Source organism: Equus asinus, chromosome 6, assembly GCF_041296235.1.
Source record: "Equus asinus isolate D_3611 breed Donkey chromosome 6, EquAss-T2T_v2, whole genome shotgun sequence".
NCBI lineage: Eukaryota > Metazoa > Chordata > Mammalia > Perissodactyla > Equidae > Equus > Equus asinus.
The window spans coordinates 85,156,419-85,170,421 of record NC_091795.1 but is presented as its reverse complement, the minus strand read 5'-3'; the positions used below and the strand labels follow the sequence as shown (position 1 = coordinate 85,170,421).

The 14,003-nt window shown below is 40.7% G+C and overlaps 1 protein-coding gene across 6 annotated transcripts in view; it reads left to right on the top strand.

Annotated features, from left to right (window-relative positions):
* TDRD15 (tudor domain containing 15) overlaps window positions 1-14,003 on the top strand; it is a 455,155-nt gene that overhangs the window by 268,867 nt on the left and 172,285 nt on the right. The window contains exon 6 of one of the 6 annotated variants that reach the window (XR_011504158.1): window positions 108-6,594. The exons of the other annotated variants lie outside the window; for them this stretch is intronic. The gene's annotated coding sequence lies outside the window, so the exon portion shown is untranslated. Of the gene's footprint in view, window positions 1-107; window positions 6,595-14,003 lie in introns of those variants that run through there. 6 annotated transcript variants of the gene reach the window in all.

The window sequence follows — 14,003 nt, the reverse complement described above, 5'->3', positions numbered from 1 at the left end:
CTTTTGGATTCTTGATTCTATCACTCAGCATATTTGCTAGCTGGCCCAACCTCATGTCTTCTGAAATTTGATCAACCCACTTTTTGTCTTTATTATGTGATTTGCAGGTAAAAGTGCTGAATGGACCAAAGTCAAAGGAAGTCCCTGGGATGGGACATGCTCTCAGAGACCTCCCCTGCAGGATGACTTCAGTTCATTAATCTGCACCTTTGGGACCAGGCATTCAATCATCTTAATATCTCAAAGCTCTTTATGTACCCTCTATGTCTCCATTTCCCCAACAGGGAAGGTGATGGTCAACATGCTATTTTAAACCACCAAGATCCTGCAGTTATCTGGCCTTGAATTGTTATTGTGGAGGCAGCAGTTGTTTAGTGGAAGGCACCCAGAATCAGTATTAGAAATGAGCCAGGGGAGAGACCTAGCTCTGCCTCTTCATCTGCATACCCTTCAGTTAGGGTGGATAGGAGAAACAGAACCGCTAGGAGTGGTTTATATATGCATAATTATATAATAAGGGATTTGTGGTAGGGATTTGAACTATGCAATTGTGGGAGCTGGTTCAGGGGCATATGGAAGGCTGCTATTTCTGTATATATTTCTAGGGCCTGAAGAAGCAGGATAGTCAGTTGGGAAGAAAAGATGGGTGCAAAATAGAAGAAAGCAAGGACACACTGGAATCCATAGGATGTCCTGGGGCCCACGGGATGAACCGGAATACACATCAATCTCTTGTTACTTCCTTCACTCCAGCCTTGATGAGGCAGGTGATCTACAGGAGAAGCTGGCTCCTTCCTCACAGAGATAAACACACACCTGGGCTGAGCATCAGAAGCTAACGGAGGAGATGTAGTGGGAGCTGGAGGAGCTGCGAACCTGGCCACAGCTCCAGGCCAGCCAGGTGGGCAGCCGATCAGCAACAGCTGCCCAGCACTGACCTTCTGACCATACAAAGAATCTGTCCACTGCTTTATTCTGCCTCCCAAATCTTGTACGAAATTTCTCCTTTAGCCCATACTTACCTAAAACTATGCAGGGAAGGGAATTTGGGAAGCATACTTTCAGCTTAGCTAAGTTGACACACCCTGTCAGTGTTTCATCCATATATACCTCTTTTAACATCACTATCTTCGAAATGGAGACAATTGAAAAACCATGTTTCAGCCTAACCTAATGCAGCTATCCCTTGTACAACTGAAAACACGTAATCCTTTCTCCAAAAGCGGATACAAATTCATTTTAATCATCTTTGGGTGATGTGTATTCCTCTTCTTGCTGAATCACATTGTTCCTTTGATATCCCATAACTTAGGTATTGAGATAAATCTAACCACCATTATCATATCTTATGTTAGATGATAAGGGAATGGGAGAGGTGAAAAGAAAATTTGGTTAATATTTACTGAGACATATTCACATTAAAATAACAAAAAAGTACTAAAAGTATTTATTGTCCTTGTTTCTACAGCTGGCCTTGTGGTTATAGCTGGTATTTATAACTACCTTTTTCTGCTATATGTTCTGTATTTTGTATTTTCTTTTCCCTCTACAAAGTGCTTCTGCTGGATTTGGTTCCTTACCAGATGGGGTGACCTAAACCTTTATTGAGTTGTTGAAATTTTCCATTGACTTTAATTGCAGGACCTGGAGTACTAAGAGATGCCTCAGGGACTCTCGTAAATTCCAGGCAAGCTCTTTCTTACCTCCAATATGCAGTAGCAACTCTGTATCCTCTTGAAGGCATCAATATCCCAGTCAGTACAGTAACCGCCTTCTTTATCTGTTGAATTGCTTCCAGGAGGAGCTCAAATTAGTCAGTGGCCGTCTCAACTACCAGTTTCAGTAAAGCATTGTTGTGTCCTTTGGTGGAAGCATCCTTCCTTGGGAAATGGGTCTTGTAGACCAGAAAAGCCCAAAGTGGTGGGTAAAGCAAAACTTTCTCTTGTGCATCACTAGGGGTAACAATGAGAAGAGCCACTCTCATTTTCAAAACCCTTGAAGATTCCTGGACCTATAAGTTCTGGCTAAGGGAGAAACAGCATCATATATTGCTTGCTGATTTAGAGCATACTGCATTTCTGGAGAGATTTCAGAAATGATTGCCATCACCAAGGACCTGAAAGATGCAAGGGTTGTGATTCCTACCACATGTTTATTCAACTTGTTTCTTTGGCTTGTGCAGAAGACAGATGTATCTTGGAGAATGACAGTGGGTTACCATAAACTCAATCAGGTGGTGACTCCATTACAGCTGCTGTTCCAGATGTGGTTTCATTGATAGAGCAAATTAACACATTCCCTGGCACCTGATATGCAGCTATTGCTCTGGCAGATGACCTTTTCTTTATACTTTTTACTAAAGATCATTAGAAGTTGTTTGGCTTTCATCTATGGGGACCAATACACCTTCATAGTACTACCTCAACTCTCCAGCCATATGTCATAATCTACTTCTAAGGCAGATCGTGCTGGCTCATTACATTGACAATATTATACTGTTTGAAACTGGTGAGTTGAATGTAGCAATAACCCAAGATTTGTGGGTAAGAAATGTGTGTGCCAGAGAGTGAGAAATAAATCCCACCTATAAGATGACTTCAGGTGATTAGTCTGTACCTTTGGGGCCGGGGGCTCAATCTTCTAAATACCTGCATAGCACTTTTATGCAGCCTATGTGTTTCTAATTGCTTCAGAGGATGACATTTGGTTACTCTATTTAAAGTTACCACTACCCCCTCCACCAGTTACGCAGCCCTGATCTATTACAGTGGAGGCAACAGTAGTGTAGTGAAAAACCTGAGTCAATGTTGGAAATAAGCCAGCTTTGGCCATAGTTTTGCTACTTATGCCTGTATATTTCCTTGGTCAGCTCAGTTTCTTCATCTTTGAAATGAGAACAACAAAAATCCAACTCACAAGGTTGATATGAGGACAGCATTTGATGGTGTATATAATGGAGTAAGGAATTTACTACTATACAGCCCCTGCTATATGCAGACACTTTATCAATTTGACTGTGTTTAATCCACTTTTATCACCCATTAACAAGCAAGGAACACACGTTCTGACAAGTCCTTTAACTTGCCTAGGCTCACACTGTTAGGAGACGGTGGAGCCAGGATGTAAACTCAAGCTGTTTTGTTAGCAAACCAGTGTTCTTTCCGTTTGGCATGTTCCCACTTTGCCATGGTGCCTTGTAAACTCTAAAACACCAACAGTGTGTAAATATAGGTTCTGTGCTGTTCTCAGTGAATTCATGCTGAAGTGTACTGGTCTTCCCCTCCCCAACTGCCTCTATCTAGCCACTGGGGGACTCAGCCTTTAATTCCTGGGATGAATCAGGTTTTCTTTTTTTAAAATTTTATTTCCTCATTTTGAAAATTGCCCTTCTGTATATTGCAGTTTACAAAGCACTTTTATTTACACTTTTTACTTACACTTCCATGTTCTCTTATTTAACAATCTGTGGGGTAGAGCCTGACTTTATATGTAAGAAACTGAGGCTCAGAGAGGTAGTAATGAATCAAGGCTCGCACAGTTGCCATAAGTGGCAGAGCCACTTCTCTCCATCTTCAGGGCTTTCCCCTACTGTCTCAGTCCTTCATGAGGCTCTAAATATTTGTCAATTCTGTAAAGCCATATATACCTCCTTTATCAAGAGGCCTCTTGGTACCAGGCACAGTTTCCCTCAGGAACTATATGGTTGCATGTAAATCTCAGGAGGTTCATAGAGCTTTCTACACCAACGGGCCATAGAAGCACCTGAAATCTCAGGAGAACTTTACTTCACAATTCTGTCAGAAGGAACACTACACTGAAAGCCTTAACCCTCAGAAATGAGCACATTTTAGCTTATCAGGTACAATTATACTAAGGGTAGTAGGATAAATAAAATGCTCCCTATACTCACCAATGACTTTACTTCAGATATTATTAAACAAACCAGTCTTCTGTCAAACCTCATGCTGACAATAACTAACACTCTTGAATAAAGAATAAGTAATTTTTTAACCCATCGTTGGGCTAATAGAAAGTTAGGATTCATCACAGGCCAAAAACTCAGTGAAAGCAGAAGCTAAAAGGGCAGGAAAATTACTGGACGTAGCTTTTTTTTCCCAAGGCCCTTTTCTAACTCCCAGCAACCTTGAGCTTCAGTTTTCAAGGCTGGGCCAGGAGGTAGGGTCAAGAGTGCACGTGAGGTGGTGAGTCCAATAAGAGGCCAGTGTGTCAATGGCTAGAACCTCAGAAGAGGTTCTAATGCACTATCAAAGTTCTTACCAATTATGTTCATTTTAGGGAGTCCCCAACATTAAGCTGAACCACATAAGACTACTGATACTTGGTTGTTTTTGACCTAAAAAAGTGGCAGTTTCTTGTGATTCAATGTAATAGGATGTCACAGAGATTTCTGCCCACAGCTGTGTGTCCAATGCCTAGAATAGTATCTGGCGCATTGTGCTTAATAAATATTTGTTGGTGGAATGAATGAATGAAATCAAGTTGGAAACCAGTCATCAAAAGTAGAACAACTCCAGATGAGAGTTCAGGAACATATCTGAACAACCTAAGAGTGAAAGAAGAATTCGTGAAAATGCAAGGAAACCTGAGTTCAGAATCTGCTAGGAATGGGCAGAGCAATAGGAGGCAGGGAGTGTGCTCCTGGAGTTGCCTTGGTGAGACTTGACCAGACAGCTGGGTGAACACATTGATTTCTAGAGTCCCCAGTGCATCCTTCCTAGCTGTTACTTGCCAGCTTGAAATTTCTGATTTTCAATCCCATCTGAATAGATAGTAAAAACAATAAAAACTCAAGTCTTTTCAATGTTTATAACCAAATATAATCTCCTTGAGTAATGTACAGGTTCATATTTATAAGAGAAACATGGAATCGAAATTAAAAACCCTATGATGTGGAGCATAGAAACCTTCCTTTCAAGAGTTATCCAAGGTTATGTGGAGCTTTCTCACCACCCCCTCTCTCTTTCATATTTAATCAGATTTTGAGATTAGAGATGCAATTTCCTTTTGTGTCTAGGGAGGTTTATCAGGATGCTGCACACTACTGTTTCCATTCTGCTCCTCCCCACCCCCAGGTTATAGAACTAAAGTGTCTATCACATAATTACTCATTAAAAAGAAAAGTATTTACTTTTCTGATTTAATGAACAAAAATACTATGCAGTCACGTCTACTGTGTGGGTTAGGTTAAAAAATCAGTGAGTAAACGTGAGAACTATATATAGTTAAAACTACCCATGAAAGTCTTTTATACGACATGTGAATTAAAATACACAAGGTTTTCAAATGGGCAATCCTGTGCGGTATTCCTTGTGTACCTGGTGAGAACCACCGACAGGAATAAAGACAGAAATAAAAAGAAAAGCTTATCAGTAGATGTCCAAATTTTGCTCTTAACAAAACTATCAAATCTATAGTGATGACTATGGAGAAGGTTGAGAATCTGAAAGTTTGCCTGCTTGCCTGAAGGGATGATTTCCGTTTTGTTTGAACAGTATGCCTCTGCATTGTGTGACATGTTCATATATTTGTTCATATTGGGGGTGACACGTTGCATCTTCTGTAGAGGCTGGAGACTTAATATTAAGGCTGAGTTTCATGAACCTGCAACTTTATTATTTATGCAACCAGATCATTAGGTACCAAATGAGGATTCAAGTCTGGGGGCTAAATCATTTAGATACTGGACATGCACTCCCAGATTGCTTCCTTCCAAGAAAAAGTAAGGTGTGAGGTACGAGCTGATCTACCCAGTCCTGGGAAAGCTGTGTGAAATGCAAGTTGGGGGCATACACCAGGTTTCCTATAAGGATGGCAATCTAAAGGTCTGTTCAGATCAGACATGCTTGAGTCAGTTTCCACTTTGCCTGTGATTAGAGTCCAGATGCTTTAGATCATAGTAATCCTAGGTGTGTTAGAGATAACAATCTCCTCTGGAGTTCCTTCTTGCTTCCCTCTCCTGCTGGGGCAGGGAGGCTGAGGACGAGGCCCAGAGGTGGCTTTATGAAGATAATAAAGCTTAAGCTTAGAGTTGCACACTTGCACAAGACCCTTTCAAGTTCTGGGGAGGGCTCTTGGCAATATATTCAAATAGTCTTTTTTCTTAATTTGCAAAATTAAGCTATTTTAATCATCATCAATTAAGACCACTGTTTCTCCCCAACTTCTCGAAACCTGTCCTATTGTTTTCTTATTGGTGGAGAAGCTGCAGACAGTTTTCGGATCCAGCTAAGGGGAAATGGCCTTAAGATTACAGTGAGTTGGGGTTTTGTAGTTGACTCAGTCACTTCTTTGCAGAGCTAAGTTGTAGTTGGTTGTCCTATTGTAGGAATGGCTTCCAGGACTCTCCTGCCACCTGCTGATATGACCTGCCTGGTATTGGCAGGAGGATGCAAGGCCAGAAGTTGTGCTACCTTGTGAGTGCACCCTGCAGGGTCCAGCACTGGGCCCCCTGTGGGCACTGAAGGAGAAACCTGCAGAGGAAAAGACTTAGTTATCATTCTCTGCTCTGCCTTGAAAATGATGTTATAAAATTGTTGGCGTATACAGCCAAAAATGTAGGAAAAATAACCAAAGTATAACAGGCAGTTAATTAATACAAATATTATGTTATTTTTCTTGATTTTATATTTGTCAGTTTTCTATGATGTGCATGTTGTGATACAGTTTGTCTTCATAAATAAATGTTTATTCTCATATAAAATTTTGTTTTTGTAACTCTCCATTCTTTTCTAAAGCGGGCCTTCAAAATTGTATAACGTTCAGCCTCATTAAACCTGTTCTTCCCACAGCTGACTCTTGACCAAAGAGTATGATCCTACATGCCATCAAGGCTTTCCTTGCTTGTTTAGGCCACTCCTCCATTGCATGGACCAATGTCTTATGAGCTACAGAGGACATCAATCTTTGAAAGGCTGCCTGAAATTGAGCAGAAGTGGCAGTGCCCAGAGCTGGGCAGCATATGGAGTCTGGCCTTTGATCGTTCACAGGAAGTCCTCTCTTTGTACAGAGAAGAATAAAGAATGGCCAATGTGCACACTATAGACCAGGCAGAGGAGGCTGTTTTCCTTGTGATTTCTTAGGAAAGAAGATGGAGTTCTCATTCTGGGGTGGTTTCTGGCTTGTGTGACCAAGAAGGTGGCAAAGTCAGACAGAAGCTCTTGCCCCAAATAGATATTGTCTTCAAAGCCATCATTAGGGAGAAGCACTGCTAGTCTAGGTGTCTGTAGACCTCACTTCTCACTCTTTGGTTAAGGTGTTTCCACTTCCTGTGACTCAAACTCTGTTCAGCAAAATGGAGATCATAGTCCTTTGCTATACTGTTAAAGGATTTATCGCATAATGCTGACCATGGAATCATGGGAACGTTAACGTACTAAGCAAATGCAAGAAATGTGATGAATATAAGAAAATACTAAAGGTAAAAATCAATGCTGTCATTTAGTTAAACTTTAAAAAATCTTTTCCTGAACTAGCTGTGGGCTACAATAGAGGGTCCTAATCAATTAAGGTTAGGGAGGCTCGAAAGATGTGGATTTCTCTAATAATGTAGCCTAATTCACAGGGGCCAATTTGTTCAAGCCTAGACATGTTTGTCAGTATAATTGAAAGGAGCATGATCAGACCACATGCGCCCTAGCTGGCAGCAGACCCAGGGGACTGTGTTCTTGCTCTGCCTGGGGACCTCGGTAGGCTACCTGTTCCCTGCTGGCAGGAAGACAGAAGAGAGGAAAGCTTCCTTCTTGCTTTTGGGCTGCCCGTTAATCAACATCACTTTCCTCATTAATATAAAGGCATTCTCAGCTGCACATTTTGAGGAGCTTCCAACAATTCATTTTTCTTTCTGGTTACAGAAAAACCAGCCTTCATAATGAGGAGAGCTGTATTTTTTACAAAGCTAAATATTAATTATTTTTTCAATTTGTCATTTATATATCCTTCAAATTGGGTTTACTTTTTCAATTTACACTGCTCTAACCCCGCAGCCCGAAGATACACAATTAACACTATTTCCTTCATGAGGGTCAGAGTACCTGCTTTCTAGGCTCTGGTTTTTCTTAAGACAAGAGTTGAAGGTGCATGAGAAATGGAATTTAATTGGAGTAACTAGGAGGATCTCCTCGCTAGGCTGAGGATGAGATAAACGACCATTCTCTTCAGTTAGCCGTTTCCTCGTACATAGCGTTGGTAGAGGGTGTTCCCGCCCTCACAGAGGGAAATTGTCAGGCATTCAGCCTTGAGTGACTTTGGGAAAGGGCTTTACTATTCTCTGTCCAAGGGTTCTGGAGTCTGGTGACCACTCAGGGTGTCTTTTCCTTGTCAGAATTAATGCTTTCCGAGTGTTAACAGATCTTCATTTAGGTTTGTGGATGACTTACTCAAAAACTTGTCTTGATGTTAGCACAGATCGACTATATTCATCCCCCAAGCCTCCCTCTATTCCTCTCTTCCTTCTTCCCTCCCCCCTTTTCTCCCTCCCTCCCTTCCCCCTCCTTTATTCCTTCCCTCCTTCCTTCCTTCCTTCCTCCCTCCCTTCCTTCTTTCTTTTCTTTCTTCCTTCCCTCTTCTCTCCATCCTCCTTTCCCTTCCATGTTGAGCACCTCCTGAGTTACTGTATGCTTGACACTATGCTGGATGCTGGAAATACTATGGTGAAGAAGACACAGTCTAGTGGGTGAGACAGACACAAAATGGGCAACTTGAGGGCAGTTTGATGACCAACTCCATACAGGAGAGCACAGGGTCAGTAGTGCGCGGAGGAGTCAGGCAGGCAGGGATGGGTCTTTCCTCTGAAATCTTTCAGCACTGGGTTTTCTAATATCTCTTGTATGGTTATTTAACTGAGAGATGTCTGTGATTCTGGGCTTAGGTAGACCAAATGAAATATTCCAGTGTTCGTTTTTCTTACATATAAAATAGACATAGCAACAACCTGAGTTCAGTCATGCAATGTGCTTAGAATCCTAAACCCAGCAAATGCTTCCTGAGACATGGATGGCATCACACAGGGACTAGGCAGCTATTTGACCTTTGTCTGTAAGTGACAGTTTATGTCATAGAATTATCTCCTGGATCTTTTGGGACTTGGATGACCTCCTCGGAAAGCTGATGTGAAAAAGATTCATGGTGTTGGATTCTTCTTAAGGCCTCTGAGTAGCTATACATCCATCCTGGAAGGCCGTTTGGAGTCATTTAAGGTTATTAAGGTGAGCAGTGTCAGCTCTTCATTTTGGGTGCGAAAGGGGAATCAAAGTTGAAATATTGCACCTACAAGGCTGGTGGTTCTATTTTAGTTTTTTTTTTCCTTTAATTACCTAGAATGTACATTTGGAATTTTTCCACTTGGCATCAGGTTCAGTGCATACTATATATTTTTTAAATTAAAGGGAGAATGTCTCAGTGACAAGGGTGCTGCATCTAAGGTCAGACAGGCCTCATTCAAGTTCCAAAACTGCAATTTACTAGCTGTATAAACTTGAGCAGGTCACTTCCTTTCTCCAAAGCTGAGTTTTCTCATTTCTAAAACAGAGATAATTATATTACTATCTTACAGAGATGTTTATGGCTACTAAATTCTCTTGGCAGATATTAAATGTGTAATAAATATTAACTATTGTTATAGAAAACCAACTGTATACACTCTGTACATGTGTTAACCAAGGCATGGTGCCTACAGCTTCCATACTATATAAGACAAAGCCCCTTGGCTCACTTTATCTCATGGAGACTATCTTCCAGGTACAATAATTGGCATAGTGGCTACTTGTAGAAGACACCCATGGGGCTGTCTCTTCAGCCCTCCTTTTCTGATAATTGCCTTGCCGCTGCTCATCCTTAATGTGACGATAAGAGTCACTATATGAGTAGAGTGATTTCTAATCCTTAGACACAGCTAATTGGCCCAAGGTTTGGACTTGGGGCACAGAGAGTTGGGTCAAGCTCTCTCTCTCTTATAACAGTAAGATTGGTAGCTCAGAGGATGGTAGAGTGGCCATGCATCCTTCCACATGGACCTGAGAAGCAAAAGAATTTGTTCCGGAGAAGAAGGAAAGAGAAAGAAAGAAGGAAAGAGAAAGAAATGTGTAGTGGATGTTCAGAGAGGAGTGAGAATATGAGTGAGAGAATGAATCTTAAGTGATACCTTTTTCCATTTATTCCTGAGATCCAGCCATATTCCTAGTTCTCAGTTCCTAGAGATAATCCAGCAGTATTTGAATAATTATCTCTACTTTTACCTAAGCTATTGAGAGTTAGGTTTTTGTCACTCACAACCCAAAAATTTCGAAGTGATACTGTCTTCCACAAATGTTACACCAGGGAGGGTGCCAAGCACGTATGTCTAGCATATATTACAGTTATTACATGTAGCAGATATTACCCACCTGGTCCTTCTGAATAGTTGGTCATCATCATTATACTCACAGCAGGGAGTGGATACATGAGTTTAAAAATGACTATGTTCTTTCTCTGAGTTAGTTCCCTCTGAATGAAAGAAACAAAGGTAGGTAACATGTTCTCAGTTCTGAGGTAGTCAGAAGCAGTCTGGTCATAAGGATAAGAGAGAAGCTGGAATGGCATTGTGCCTGCAGAAAATGGCAGTTTCTGACGCTGGATCCCAGGAACCTCACAGACCAGGGGCACAAAAGGAAAGGCTGAGTAGAGAATAGCCTCTCAAGGGCTTGCCTGCCCCTTCCAAGTTTTGCTGGAGCTACAGTCATTTGATGCTGCCAAGTTCACTTACTGCAGGGAAAGGGATCCTGGAGAATGACTCACCATGTTCCTGTGCCTCAGAGAACCCCTACTCCTACCATACACTGTACCTGCAGAGCCACAAGGCTGTGCACCTTCATCCTCTTGGAAAGGCGGGATAACATGGTGGATAAGAACATGGACTCCAGAGACAGACTACCTGGCTTTGAATCCTGGCTCTGTTGTGTACCACTTGGCAGGTTAGTTACCCTCTCTGTTCCTCAGTTTCTTCATCTGTAAGATGAGGATAAAACCATTGTCTACCTCAAAGGTCTGTGAGGGGGTTAAATGTGTTAATATATTAAAAGTGTTTAGAACAGCATTTGGCGTAGTAAGCACAATATGAATGATCACTATCGCCACTGCTGCCGCTGACTACTAGTACTGCCACCAGCCCTAGGAGCTCACAATCCACCTCGGAGGCAACACTGGAACATACTGAAAGCTAAACAATAAAATAGGAGAAGAGTTAGCAGAGTCAGTTCCAAAGGAAAGGTATTCACAGTGAGGATTATGGGAACTGAGGAGAGTATAGGGAAGACCCGCATCTTAAAATGTCTTGATTGTAGGCAGCCTGACTGTTCTTCTCATCTGATACCTGACAAGGCACGTGATACTAATTATTAATATATCTGACATGTAATTCTCCAACATATTCTTGCACACCTCTCAATGGGGAACTCACTTCTTTCTGAAGCAGATCAAAATGATCTTATTAAGTGACTTTCAGGCACCAGGTCACATAAGCTAGGAAACTAAAAGTTAACCTTAGCCCTTTCTTCTCCCTTATGTCATTTCTTTGCCCCTTATTCATTTATTGTCTTGTTAATTTCTCCTACCCCACCCAAAATGTAAGGTAACTTTCACTTATTGGTAGAGATGTGTTTCCTGAAGACCATAAATGGCTGAAAACTTGCATAAGTTAAGGATAAACTTACAGAAGGCAGGCATTGCTGTTTACCAGCTTACGTGTCACTGCCTTACGGTTAGGGTGTAAACAAAGCTTCAATCTGTTTGACCTGATAGTTTTGAAAAGAACCATGTCTCAATGCATTTTCAATAATTCAATAACGTGAATTATTTTAAATTGTATAAAATAAAACTTTATATTTTATATCACACTTTGAAATCTATGCATAATTCAATTTTGAATAATTCAATAATGTGAATTATTTTAAATTGCCTGTATAAAATAAAACTTTATAAATATTTTTATATCACACTTTGAAGTCTATGTAATTTTAATTCATAAGATATCTCTTGAACCTGCCCCACCCTCGACATCACCTCTGCCTCTCCTTCAGTTCAGACACTCATTATCTCTTTCTGGATTGTTGAATTTACATTTTATATTGTGATTATAGTGATTGTTTATGTATCTATATTCCTATCAGTCTGTAAATTTAAGAGTACGTTTGCATTACATTAAGAGTAAATTTAAGGGAACAATTTTGGTTTATCTTTTTGCTCCATCTCCCTTCTCACTGGGCCCACTTTCCCTGTTCACACACTCACACACACACAAACACATGCACACATATACACAATATCTGAAAATATTACCTCATTCAATCTTCCCAACAATTCTAGGAAGCAGGTGGATATTATCTTCATTTATCAAATTAATATATTCAGGCTCAGAGAGGTTAATAAAATTGTGTAACGTCACAAAATTCATAAGTGATAGAATCAGCATTTCGACCCAAGCCTCACTGACTCCAAAGTCCATATTCTTCTTTCTACCACACCAGAACTCTACTCCCAACATTTCCCTTGCCCATTTTAAGTTTCTTAAGGACAGACTGTATCTGTTTCCTCTTTATTTTGATAGTCTTAGCATGGTAACCTACAGCCACATCTAGGCTTGCATTCAGGAAAACTGTGATAGCTGATGCATTGATTATTTCTGAAGCAGAACATAGGAATGGGAGAAAGGAGGAGTGCTTAGAAGTGGAGCAACTGGTTGACAAGTGATGGCGGTTAGATATGCCTGTCTTTTCAAGTAATGTTATAGCCAGGGCCCAGCCTAATTCTCATCCTTTGTTTCCAAAAATCATATGAGCCAGGCTGAAAGTCCCTAAGACTTGGTGGTGACTTTGATGTTCACTTAGCTACCTGCTTAGTCGTTGACCTTAGTAACTGACTTGGGATGACTGATCAAAGGGAAAAGTAAGAAACCAAACCCTGGAGACATGGGCAAAGCCTCGTGAAGCCTTCTTTGTTGCCGCTTCTCGTACCACGCTCAGGAACGCTCGCACACTTTTTGCATCTCAAAGTCATGACATTGTCTTCCATCTCAAGGCTTATGTGCCAGTTGCAACCTCTGTCTACAACATTCTTCCTATTTTCTTTGCCTACCCAATTCCTATTCATCATTTGGGTCTCATTCTAAATATCTCTTGTTTAGGGAGGTCCTTTCTGATTCTTTAGAGTAATTTTAGGATTTCTGTCAAGATATTCCTGAAATAATCCTTTGTGCTTAACACCAGACATTAATTACATAATTATCTCATACGCATTTGATACCTGTTTTTCATGTCAGACTATAAGCTACTTGAGGGCAGGAACTGTGTCCATTTCATTCATCATTCATGTCTGGCACAGAGCGCACAACTTTTTACATGATACATGTTTAATAAATATTGATCAATGGCTGATTAATAGATGGAAGATAATATAATCATCTCCCTGCTTCTCCCCACTAGAGGGAAGTGAAGAGGGAGAAAAAAAGAGATGACTTTCAGTCTCACCTGGAGAACATAATGTTTCAATAAGAAAGCAGAGATTTCATTTTCTGAACTGTTGTTTTCAGAATGTTTGTAATTTAAATTCTCATGTTATTTGACAGTACCACTTATGTTCCTATAAGAATGAAATTGAATAAATACATTTCAGAGTAACTCAAGGTGACCTGCAGGCCTAGGCAGCCTGAGCTTGCTAGAGGTCGAACAGCCTTTGGGTATCAAGAGGGACAGACCAGCATGTCTGTGTTTGAACTAGCACTTTCCCCTTCACTCTGATCTTTAAAAATCAGTTGCAAATCTGAGAATAACACTCATCTTCAGTTCTGGAATGTGATGCATTTTAGGTCTTACACAATGAAAGCAATGAGAACCTAAATTAAATTAAAACTTCCCTTCTTACATTCAACATGTTCACAAGTTTGTAGGGTTTGTTCATTTTTCATCTTTTAAAATGAAAAGGGTGATTCATGCTCACAATAAAAATATTATTGG